We start from the raw sequence: 12974 nt of genomic DNA on the forward strand, positions 1-12974 counted from the left end.
TTGGATTGGATTCAAAGTACACTTGCCCAAATTGTCAGCTTGCCTCCTTCTACTTCTATCAGACTGCCTTGAGCTTCCTGTAGGCCATGTAGAAGTCTTGCACAAGTCAGGATATTGCAGAAAAAGACTCCGATGATTTGACACACTCTTTGCAACGAGGCCAATTTTTCTTCTCAATGAAGGAAAATCATTCACAATAACAATCCAAATGTTGTGGTTTATTTACAAATCTGTAGTTTCATTATGCAAGTCATCGCACATGTAGAGCAGTGACAACACAGCTGTACCGTTTAGAGTCTGGAGTTACGAACATGCCCTCTCTCTGTGCACCTTGAGCCGAGTTTTCCTTCTGAAAGTTTTGCCGCATGCTGGACAGGTGAACGGCCGCTCCCCTGTGTGAACCATCATGTGACTTTTCAGCGTACTGTTTAATCTGAAGGCTTTGCTGCAAACCTCACACATGAACGGCCTCAGCCTGATGTGTTTGTCTCTGCGGTGAGCCATCAAATGCGACCTCCTCTTGTAACACATGCCACAGTCTTCACACTTGAACGGCCTCTCCTCTGTATGTTGAACCATGTGAAGCTTGAGTTGCGCCTCATTGGGCCAGCCCTTCCCGCACGTGTCGCACAGGTACGGCTCTTGGCCCGTGTGTTTGTACAGATGCCATTTAAGGTATGTCGTCTGATTGAATTTCTTTCCGCACACTGGGCATGGGTAACCACCTGTGTGCCTCACCATATGCGCTCTCAGGAGGGTTTTTCTGCTGAACTGTTTGCTGCAGTAGGAACAAACATGGGGTTGTTGTTCTCTGTGCTTGCTCTGGTGCTGCATCAGATGAGACAGAGATTGCATGCTCTTCCCGCATGTTTTGCAAACGTGCGGCGTCACAGTATGAACCTTTTCATGATCTTTTAGCAGTTCAGGCTTTGTGAAGCATTTCTTGCAGGCAGCACACTGGTACATTTGTTTGCTCTGCTGATGTCGAACCAATTCACTTAGCCTCACAAAAGTTCTCTTACACAATGGACAAGGGTATGAGTCTCTAATTTCATGCGACTGGGCGTAATGTCTTTTTAGGTGGATGATTTTTGAAAACTTCCCCTCACACATGGTGCACTCGATGCTGGAAGACTTAGTCTGGGAGTCATCTTCACAGTCTGGAGAGTTTGAGGGTGCTTCAGTTTCACTTTCCTTTGTTACAGATACTGTCTCAGTGCAGCCGTCACTGCCGTCACTGTATTGTACAGGTGATGGGAAGTTACATGCATTTATAACAAAATGGCTGGTGTTACTTTTGGAACATTTGCTCTGATGCTTCTCAAAACTCTTGTAATAAGAAAAGCCCTTGCCACAATGCCGACAAGTCAGAGGTGAATTACTTGCCTGCAGAGCTTGTATGTTGGCAGGTGCATCTGTGACTGAAACAAGAGTGTCCTCCTGACTCCTTTCCTTTGTGGTGCTTGGAGAATTCTCCTGTGCAAATGCATTTTCTGCTTGTGGGTGTTGCTTTGAAACCCTGCACTGACCTTCCTCGTGTGCCTCGTAGTCTTCATAGTTGTCAAAGTTTTTACCGCAATAAGAACAAAGATAAGGACTCTGCTCAGCGTGGCATCTCATGTGCCTCGTCAAGTCGCCAGAGCGAGTAAATATTTTCCCACACATGGAGCATTTTTTGACTCGGCTGCTTCTTTTACAGGAGTCAGGAGGCATTGATTCCTGGGCTGCAGCGTTTGAAGGCTCAGTTTCAGTTTCACTAAGTAAAGCATCTTTGGTCGTGTCAACAGGGTCTGATTTGGGGAGATGTGCAGAGCTTGTAGAACACCCAGTGCTTGACTCGATCTGTCTTTTACTACTGGAAACACAAATCCTCTGGTGTTTGTCAAAGTTATTTCGGTAAGTGAAAACCCTGCCACATGTAGGACAAACAAGATTATAGTCATCATTAGACTGCTCAACGTTTGGAAGACTTGAATTTGACAGGTTATCTGTTGAGAGCCCCCCGGACGGAGGCTCATTATCACTTCTATCAGCATTTACCTTGGGTTTAGGATGCCAATTAATCTTCTCAAAATATCTACTTTGGCTCGCAGAATCTGACTGACGCAAACATCCACTATGACTGATCCTGTGCCTTTTTAGTTTGTTAATGGAGTCGTACTCCTGGTCCCAAACAAAACGCTTGAACCTTTTTGAGGATGTCCTATTGTGAGTTTTTAAATGGTGAAACTCTTTTTGGTCAGTGTCGTCATCCTCGTCCGATTCACTTTCATCCAAGTCTTCTAGTATTACCTCAACAGAGGCTCCTTGGTATTCAGCCATATCGTCAGCATGCTGCTGTTCATTTGTGTCCACATTCCTTGCTGCCCCCGAATTTATCTCCTCAAGGTTTTCATCTTTATCCTTTTTAGACTCACTACCAAGTGAGTTGTCTCTGTGCCAGTCCGACTCCTCACTGATACACATGGATTCCGTTTTTGCAACTTTGTCTCTTTCATCTTTGTTGTCCTTTGGTAGGTGATAGGACAGGCTGGAAAGGATGCTGTCATCACCATAGGAAGAAGGAACTACAAGTAACAGACAAACAAAACAGAACAAAATCATCTGTCAATATCTCCCAAAATATTATGAAAACACAACTGGGATCTAAGTGAAACTCAAATGACTACCTTGCGGGACTTCATTCCCATGATGTTTGTGATGCTGAATAAGTTTATTCAGGGGTTCAGGTTGATTCATAAAGTCCACACACTCTTTTAATACAGAAGGTGAGAGACTGAGCCAGAGGGAAGTCTAGGAAGGAGGACAAAATAAACTCAATCACTATGCTACTGTATATTTAGAGAGATGGTGTGTGCATTTCAGGTGTTTTGTGATAAATGCCCTTGTTATTGCACAGTCCATCTCAAAAACGATGTTGTGTATAAGAGAACTGACTGTACAACAACAACAACTGTTAAACATGGCCTGGTATTTTCTCACTGTAATCGTCTCAGGATTATTTCATGTCAGGTACCTACTTGCTCAAGGTTTGGAACAGGCAGCAGCTTCTGGAGATTGAGGAGGAATTTTCTCATTAAAGCTTCCAGGGCTGAGTCATACTTGGGTCCAAACACTATTGGGAAGATTTTCTAAAGAACAAATACAAAGTGATCATTTTGTTTCACAAAACACTAGCAGGGTTACATTTTTAGCATATTATCCAAAAACTCATACTTCAAATAATTTTGCATTAAAGCCTAATTACAAGTAATAATTGAATTGCATCATTATTTTTCTAAATGTACTCCACTACCAACATACCTGATAAAAGATATCCTTTTGAAATCGATCATCCACTAGCGTGTGAACAAGCTGCAGGAAGTTTGTGACTGATGCTTTTACTTCAGCACTGGGAGTCTTCAAAGAAAAAACATATAATTAAGTTCACACAACACAAATAGTTGTATAGATTTAACAGGAGCACCCACCTCTTTGTCCTGTTTTGTGATGTAGGTGTTTATTCTGTTCAGATGATGTTGGATGGCTTGTGGGCTGGCAAGATCATCACTACGGCAGCACTCTAGCACCACCTATTGGCATGTTGAGAGATTTAGTCAACCGTTTGTGCTCTCTTCAGTCACATACTGTACTGTATGAGACTATACATGAGAGTTGAGTGTACTGGCAAAATAGGGGCCTGTACATGCTGAGGTGATGGGGTAGATGTTGAAATCATCCTCACTTGGTAATTTGGTGGTCTTGACCTCATCCTTTAAAGCAGAAGTAAGCGATCCGGTCGTTTTGGCTAATGCTGCGTTCCAGGTAGGCTTTTGAAACCGTAAATTACAGCTTCAAGTCACAACTTACGACTTTGTAGCGTTCCAGGCAACCCACTCGTGTTTTTCCGACCTGTTTTACCGGTGAAAGTCACTATAACGGCCACTCGTAACTTCCGACCCGTGAACTCGTACCAGATCGAACTGGTACGACTTCACAGGTCGGAAAAACACGAGTTACGGGCTGCCTTGAACGCACCATAACAGTCCTCGTCCCTACGTCACCACATTCACGACGTCCCTTGGCTGCACACACAGCCCTTCATGCCGTTCTCTCTCCTCATTGGATAAAAACTGTAGGATACGAGAAATGTTTTCTCCTCGGCTCAGAGCAGAGCAGATTGCCTGACAGACCCGTGTTTCGGTCCAAACACTCTATGGAAGTGATTGCTGTCGGAAGATATAACTATTTGATTTGATTTGATTTGATTTGATTTGATTTGGGGAATACAGGGCAACATTAACTGGCTTACTCTAATGTAGGTATACATATTACTAATGCCACATTTTTTGTTGGCTCATTCTTTCCACAGACATACTGTACTGTGACATACTGACACGGCACAGAAACAAAAGAACCCCATGACAATAACATAATGTGAAATGTAAAACGAAATGTAATATACCACATCCACAAACAGCTACTGTTTTGAAGCTGACCTTGAAATCAGCAGTCTAACAGTACACTGAGGAAAATGGGTTTTCCAAAATGGAGACTTGTACTTCATACCATTTTGTCCATAAGAATTATTTAGTTCGGGAAGTGACAGACAGAGGTGTAAATAGTATACAGATCATTTTCCCAAAAGCACAACCACAATAGTCTTGATTATAAGTAATATCACCAAACGTATAAGCAGCTTCTATGTAATATTTGGTTGTTCGGTTAGAAAACTAACTATCAAAAGTAAAAGATAGAATATTGCAAAGAGAAAGAAAAATAAATAAATATAAAATGATATAGTTACCCCTCTGCCAAATGATGTTATAGTATTTTAATGGTTGATTTTTGTGACTGATGCAGTGATGGATACCATGTTATTATTGTAGGCTGTGTGGAACCTGGAGTTAATTTTAGGTACTGTGGATGCTGTGGGGGAGTTCAATCTGTACCAGTGCATCATATTTTATGAAGTGATTTTAGGTTCTTATTCTGCAGAGTAGCAATAGCTGTCTCATACAGTATGCCTACACAGATCACACCACTACAGACCAATACCTGCTCTCACACCAGCAGCGTGTTGTTAGTAGAGATGTAAAGTTAGCACCAGCAGTGCAAGACAGAACTGTAAACATCTGACCGGTCTTTTTCTTACCCTTGCACGCAAGCCCATGACTAGTTGGACTCTCTCAGTGTGATCGAGCAGCTCGGGAACTGCTTCCAACACTGAGGCAATGAACTCCTCCAGCAGACCATAGTACATCACTGCTCCCTGCTTCACTATCTCCCACAGAGCTGCAGACACGAGCTGCACGGGAGGCACGATGAGCCGGAGAGAAGAGAGAGGAAGAGACCCTGGGGGAAACATATTTCAACACTGAGGGGTCACAGTGACGAGACAGCACAGTTAGTAACGCTGGGAAGAAAATTACCGGCGCGTTTATTGCAGTGCTGCACTGTTTCGCACTATTTTCCCGTTAACATTAGCCGTTAACTTACTGTAAGCAGCTCTCTTTTATCAACCATTGGGGGGAATGCGGACTGGATGGGGGTAAAGTATTTCTGGGTGCTGTACACTCACCATGCTCCATTAATATGTCGCTCATTGTTTGTGACATCATAGACATAATATTATAGCTGTAGTGATTTTTTGTTTGCCAACATCGCAGGGAAGCGGCTGCCTATGGATGATTAGCCTCGCGTGTCTGTAACCTCCGAATTTTGTCTGCATTCTGGTTCCTGTCTGTAGCGGATACCGAAATCACCAAATTCACCAAAATAAAAGTGTTCACCAACATAAAACTTATAAAATAGACATTAACTTGTAATACAATAACAGCAAAATGTTAACTTAATGGCTCGGGGACTTTCTTGTAAATTATATTCCTTAAATTAAAGAGTTTCACCTCAGCATTTTATTAGCTTGGTGCTTTTATTTTGACGGAAAGGCCTGTCTCTCTCGCCCTGGATCCATTTCCTACCAAAACAGCGAGTCAGCTGCCCCAGACCAGAGCGATAGATATAACATATTGTATATGTATATAACATATTGTTATATCTATCGCTCTGCCCCAGACTAATGGATGATGGATGCCATTGACGTAAAAACGTAATGCGTAATTACGCACAAACGTGCAGGGTCACTTCAAGTCTGTTTTTATTTTTCAAATATAGGCGCACACGTAAACACACGGCTCTTACAATATTAACTATTCAGAATACACTGTTTATAATCCATATTATTTTTAATGATGAAATGACACAGTTCATGTTTTTCATTTGTCAGGTAAATCTCCAGTTTACCGCATTACTACACTAGGTGGCGGCAATGCAACACACATTAGAGAGGACAAACTTGGCAGCTCTGCAACTTGCACTGACACAAACAACACAATTCTTTTCAGCTCATTTCATAGCAGCTTATACAACAACTAACGTAATAGCAGTATAATGTAACGTTTCTGTGAATGTGTAGCCTATAATTTAAACCCTTTGAACACTATTTCATATTTCAAGGTTCATTGGTAATTTGTGTTTGGAAAACAGAGTAAGTTTTCCCCAGTTTAACTCATAAATGGTCAGATATTTCACCAGACAAAAGTTACTCATCAAAAATATCAGTACAGGATGTCAAGTGGCGCAGGAGGTTAAGCAGGCGCCCCATGTATAGAGACTACAGTCCTCGCTGCAGGCAGCCCCGGTTCAAATCCTGCATCGGGCAGCCCTTTCCTGCATGTCATTACCCCTCTCTCTGCCTCCCCATTTCCTGTCTCTCTCAACTGTTCTATTTAATAAAAGGTGTGAAAAGCCAAAAATATCAGTACAGATTGCTTTCCATTGGAAGTAATTAAAATTCTTAAGATATGCTGGAAATTTAGCTATTGGCTTATTAAAGATGCCTGTTTAATTGTGTAAACATTTTTTCAGGTCACTGATCCTTATTCCATTTCAGATTAGCACCTGACACATTGTGTAAAGTAGATAGTGCTTGTCAATTTATACAACAGTACAGAAAGTATATTGACAGTGGACAAGAAAAGCAAGAGGAAAGGGGGACAGACTAATTGATTGCGAGAGAGCAATCATCCGTTTACACCTTTCTTCAGGTGGAGCCACATCTTACCAAAGTCCTTGACAGCCTGTGGCAGAGCTATATGTACACTGCTGTTATATGTTATCAGTATAATATCGACATGTGATTATCAGTGTCTTGATGCACAGTTGTCCATCCATGTGCATGACTTTAAAAAAAAGTGGGTACATTTTCTATCTCACTTTCCTTTTACATTTGTCTGTCACTTGCTCTATGTCCCTACTTCTGAAGTGCTGCAGTCTGTAGACTTTACATAATCATGTCACATTACTCTGCTGCCTGTCAGCAGACTGAGCTTAAAGCTGAAGGTGGAGCCAAGAACGGCATAAGAAAACTGGTGGTGAGGAGTCATTCCCCTTACAGATTAGAATTGCATAACTAACATTCAACATTTCCCCACAGATACAAACACGAAAAGTGAAAAAGGCAAAGCAGTGAACTTTTACCATTGTATTCATTCTTTTTCAGATTGTGGTAGGAACATGTGGTACTGTGTGTGTGACTGTGTTTGTGTGTGTGTGACTGTGTGTGTGTGTGTGTGTGTGTGTGTGTGTGTGTGTGTGTGTGTGTGTGTGTGTGTGTGTGTGTGTGTGTGTGTGTGTGTGTGTGTGTGTGTGTGTGTGTGTGTGTGCGTGTCTAACTATGAGGCAGTAAGACAGATAATAACACAGAGAGAGAATGACAGATGGGAAGAGACAGAGAGACACAGGCTGAACGGGAACAGCAGATTTGTAGTGACAGGCTGCTCAGTCGGAAGTTGTACGATTGTTTAGCCCAAAACCTTCACCACATGCACCATGGCAACCAGAATCCTAAATGTTAAAAGAAAATATTAAAATAATGTATTGCTTAACAATATTTCAGGTAAAATCCTAATCAATTTACAGTTTTTGTCTTTAGTATCTGTTCTAAAACATGCTCTAGCTACTGTACATGTTTTCCCCTACTTCAGTGATACATTACTAAGGCTTCATGGCAACGACACTGTGTGAGAGCGTATCCATCTGATGTTGAGTCACAAAGAATTGGCAAATACTTCCAAGCAGCTTTGGGTGAGTTGACTCTGTCAGTTTCTGTTTATTGTGACAGTCTGTGACAAGTGTCAGGTGTGTTGTCAACCACAGGGAAAGTATACCCAGAGTCTGAAGACCAGTGTTGAGCCCAGGGTTTTGTGCTGCATTAGTCAAAGTTTCAAACAAAATTGTGGATGTGTCTCTGAGGCAAACCACATAAACCACACAAACTCTACACTGAAATGCAATCAAATGAATTTCTTCAAAGGCAGAAAGAGTCGGTTAGAAGACATGTCGGCAAGCTGACAATACTACTGTACCGTAGTGGAATGATTTATGTGTCCAGGGCAGGATGGAAGCCACTTAGACAAAGTCTGACCTTAATTGAATTAATAATTGTTCTTTCCATTAGTTGACTATAGTTTAGTTTACTAAGAAGTAGAATGGGCCATGGATAACATAGGGTGAAATATGAGCCATCCATGGAAATTAGTGAAAATGTTATAAATTTACAAAAATGCTATAAAACTAAGTCAAAGTCACCATAGGCTTACAGGAGCTATTTTGGAGTTTTGCTGTATTGCCAAATTAGCCAATGCTGGCATTAACAGATGTTATCCTAATAGTGTTGAAGAAACTTTCCAAGTTCAGAGTGAAACCTCATTCCTTTACTCCAGCAATGGAAAGTAACATTACTCATGTGTTGCCTCTATTATCACCACTTCTTTTATTCTTCTAAAGTGAGTTTGCTAACCAGCTACCTGGCCTGGTTCAACCATCTTGCCACTTTCTGATACCGAGTCTCTGTAGCGTGCAGTCTGCCTTGATGATGTAGCACTGCTCAAAAATTGTATTGAATATTGTAAATGCATAAATTCTCAAAGCTCTTGTCAAGCCTATAAGGTTTAGGTAAAAACAGTGGTTTATAGTAACACTGGCTATAGCAATACTAAAATGTAGGCTACAAACATCCTCTCTAATATCAGTTTTGCCTTGCACAAGACAAGGGGCATTAACAGTGAGATGGGTGCAACACTGAGAGTGCTCAGTAAGATACACTAGAACTACTCATTTCTGTTGAAGGGTGGCAGAAAGAATATGTTTCTCCCTCACAAAGTACATCGGCAACTGCTTAAGTTTACTGTTACTCTTCTGCTTATTGTTATTATTTATTTCACCTCATTACATTTATTCATCTCCTCCTTGCTTTATGAATTAACCCGCGCGGGGCACTGATCAGCACTGCCTGATCAGAGCAGTTACATAACCACACTGCCACATGTGACCATCTTCGCTCGCAGCTGATAAATAACCTGTCGTGTAGCTTTAACTTGATTCTTGTAAAAATTACCTAATGAGAAACTCAGGCTGAGGTACATAGCCTAGAGTTTTACTATATGTACGCACCTACGTGTCAACATACTTTTGGGAACAATTCAAAAGCTCATTTGATTTAAGCTCATTTCTAAGATAAATTTTAAGGTCTGTAGGCAGAATAAAGTGAACGGTTGGCAGTAAACAAGAGAGAGAAAGGAGATCACAGTTCTTGTTTGTAAAGTGGTGGTGCAGTAAGAGACAGCAGCACAGTGTTTAAGCCTCTTTCATTCCCCCTGACTCACAAGCACATGCGCGCACACACACACACGCAACCACATTTTGCTGTAGTGATATGCATAGCACAAACTGTCATTCCATTATCCCATAACCTCTGACTCTATGTTGCAAACACATACAAAATAACTCCCTCTCACTAGTCCCCAAAACTTGAACGCACATCAATGCAAGAGAGTGAAACTTTGCAGGCAAAATAACAAGGAGGCAACTGAGGGCAACTGCTGCATTGCACCGTGGTGGGAGTAAATCAAGTGTCTCTGTCCCTCATTTCAGAGAGAGGCTTTGATGTCACTGGAATAAGCTGTAGCTCATTGAAGGAACATCAAAGATACTCACCCCCGGCCCATGATCATTCACTGCTCTGTAGGAAACGTGATTGGAAATGCCGTGGGGTCCGTTATTTTCTCCAATGATTAACAGCTCATTAATGTTATCAATTGGCTTAAAATGTGCACAGTAACTTCAGGGATCAACTGAGTGGCTGTTTAGACTTTGGGATGTAAAGAAAGAATATTTAATGCTCCTCTATTACTTTAGGCTGAGCTCTCTCACTTGAAGCATTGAGCTTTATTCTGATCACTGATTACGATCCCATTGCTGTGTTTCTTTTCTTTGATTTTAATTCTCTGGGCTCTTGTCTGTTATTATGCCCAAATTAGATAGCTGTTGTAATTGTTGCAGTCATCTTTGTTGTCCTGATTTTTTCCCCCTTCTTCATCCTTTGTAATCATGAGTGAGCGGATGTTAAGGTTATTTGCTGGCGTCATTTGCGGATAAAGTTGAATCAACTGATTTAAAAATGTGACCTATGGGTTTGCATGTCGTTAAATCAGCAAACAAACTATACTCGACCAATACAATTCTGCTGTGGTTGATCAAGTCTCATAAGTTTTAGATTACATCTTTAAAAATGTTCGGCAAACTGGACTAACAAGGAGCAGATTCAAGAGGAAGCTGCTAAATATGACCAATATTGGATCTCAGTGTGGCTTTTACATCTCAGAAATGTCATAATTATAGTTGGCAACCTACTATCCTCATAGTCTCTGAGGTTTTCCATGGCTTCTTTCTCTCCATCCAGCCCTCTTCTTTTTCACACTTTGCCATGGTGATACAAATGTAGACCGAAATGAGCCGTGATTGTGGCCGGATCTCCCTGAGGAAATCAGTTTTACCAAATCAGTAACGGTGTCATCCACACTTTCATCCTCTTATTCATGCAGGTGTGTCAGATTTATTTTTATTCTTTCTCCTCTGTCCCCTCTACCCTATTTTCTTATGCAAATTATATGCTTATATAAAAATGTATTACCAGTGGTGGATGTTGTGTCATTTCTTGGTTATTTTTGCTGTTGTTTTTAATATATCATATAATGTAACTTGCCCTAAAAAAAGAAAAAAGAAAAAAAGAAAATTGGAATCATTATTATTATTATCAACTTTTGTTCCGTGCACATTGGCCTATTAGAAGCGCGCGCCGCGCAACCAATCACAGGCATTCACTGCTCAGCTCCCACTAATCGTGGATTAGCTACAACCGACTGCAGTCTACAGCTCTGGGAGGGAGAGAGGTAGTCACTGCCACTCACTACTCATCCTCTATTTTATTATTAGCTCACTTGGATCTGGCAGCAGGGCTTTTTTTTCTCAGCAGCTGTGACTTTGGCATTGCGCAACCAAGTAGCTCTCAGGTAAAGTGTGGGACTACAGCAGAGGAAAAGCGGAGCATCGGGGTTGGTGGGGGGTTGGTCAATGGAAACGGCTGCTGTAGGTCAGGTAGGATTCAATTTGATGGTCCTTTAATTCAAGTCCACACCGTCGTTAACCGCCGTGCGCTGAGCTTCGTTTTCCGCGGTTTTCCCCACGACCACCTCCACCACCACCTCAGATAGTAACAATGTTCAAGACGGCCAATTACCCGTCGGTGGATCCTGCGCCCACCATCATGCACGGTACTTGGTTTGCCACGGGGTGCCGAGAAAACACGCCCGTGGCGGTGGAGAAACCTAAGAAAAAGGCGTTCAGCCTGGTCAGAATAATGTCTCTCAGCAACAAGAAAGGGCACGGCCAGTATCCGCACCACAACAACAACATGCCCTTTACGATCCACTGTCACATCGGGAAAGAGATCAAGCACATTTGCAGCAACTGCAGCCGCGGCAACGACACGCAGGACGGTGAGTATTCAGCCTATACATTCTAACAGGCTCCGTGCTCATGCTGTTGTGCGGTTTCGCCCATAGTAGTCCTGCGGTATTACTGCCAGCCATCCTGGATCCACTCCATTCAACGTATAGCGATGGCCATGCATGCTTCATATGGATGGATCATATGGCAGCCTCCATCGCTGAATGCGCTGTGCATCATCTGCTATTGTGTGCTGATATTCTGTCCTTTTAACTAGGTCGATATGTAGGCTGCTGAAGCTTCATAGTATCTCGACTATAAAACCAGAGTGATTCACTGGAAACTGCCTCTGACTGGATCAGAACTTCTCACAGGGCTGGGCTCAGACTTGAAACTGCTGCTCGTTGTTTTTACGTTGATGATTCACTCTTCATTTCAGGGACGTCGTTGCATTTCTCACGCTCACCTATTCATCCTATAGATGCCATTTAAAAAAAAAAAGAAAAGGCTTGGAATTGTGCAAGCTGTTTGCACAAAGGCATTTCCAGTTCATTGTCATTACATCATCACTCAGCCATCTTGGTATGCAAACAAGTGTTTTTAATTAAAAGCAGCTCCATCAGTTGCTTATATGACATAAGTATGGAAAGTAGGTTAGGTATACATAACACTGCAAAAGATGGGGATAGGAATACCACAGTGTGGTGATTGTGTGTCTGTGTCTGCTTGTCTTAAAAAAAGAAAATCACCATTTGTTTGGATACTTGTGTCCTTTTTTCCCTATTGTCAAGATTGTAATGGATTGATTGTTATGTTGATGTTCTGGTTTGGGGTTTGCTGCCTGGAAGTGGTTCAGTCCAAAAACAATCAATCAACCAAAGGGGTGGGTTTGGGGGGGGTGAAAGGACAAGTGAAAGGGAAAAACCATGGAAAACACCATGCATGTATTTGTTGCAGTCATAAAAGAGCCTTAAGCATAATGCACAAGGATGCAATTGCAACAGTAAAGGTGTGAGCTGAAGCTGCATACATGTGGATACTGTCAGCAATACCAATGATGGCTATCAAATAAGTGTTTTGTATTATTCATCTATTGTGTTTCTTTTTAACACTCTCTTAAATCTATGAAGTGTACTGTACATGTTTAA

Source organism: Trachurus trachurus, assembly GCF_905171665.1.
Source record: "Trachurus trachurus genome assembly, chromosome: 17".
Lineage (NCBI taxonomy): Eukaryota > Metazoa > Chordata > Actinopteri > Carangiformes > Carangidae > Trachurus > Trachurus trachurus.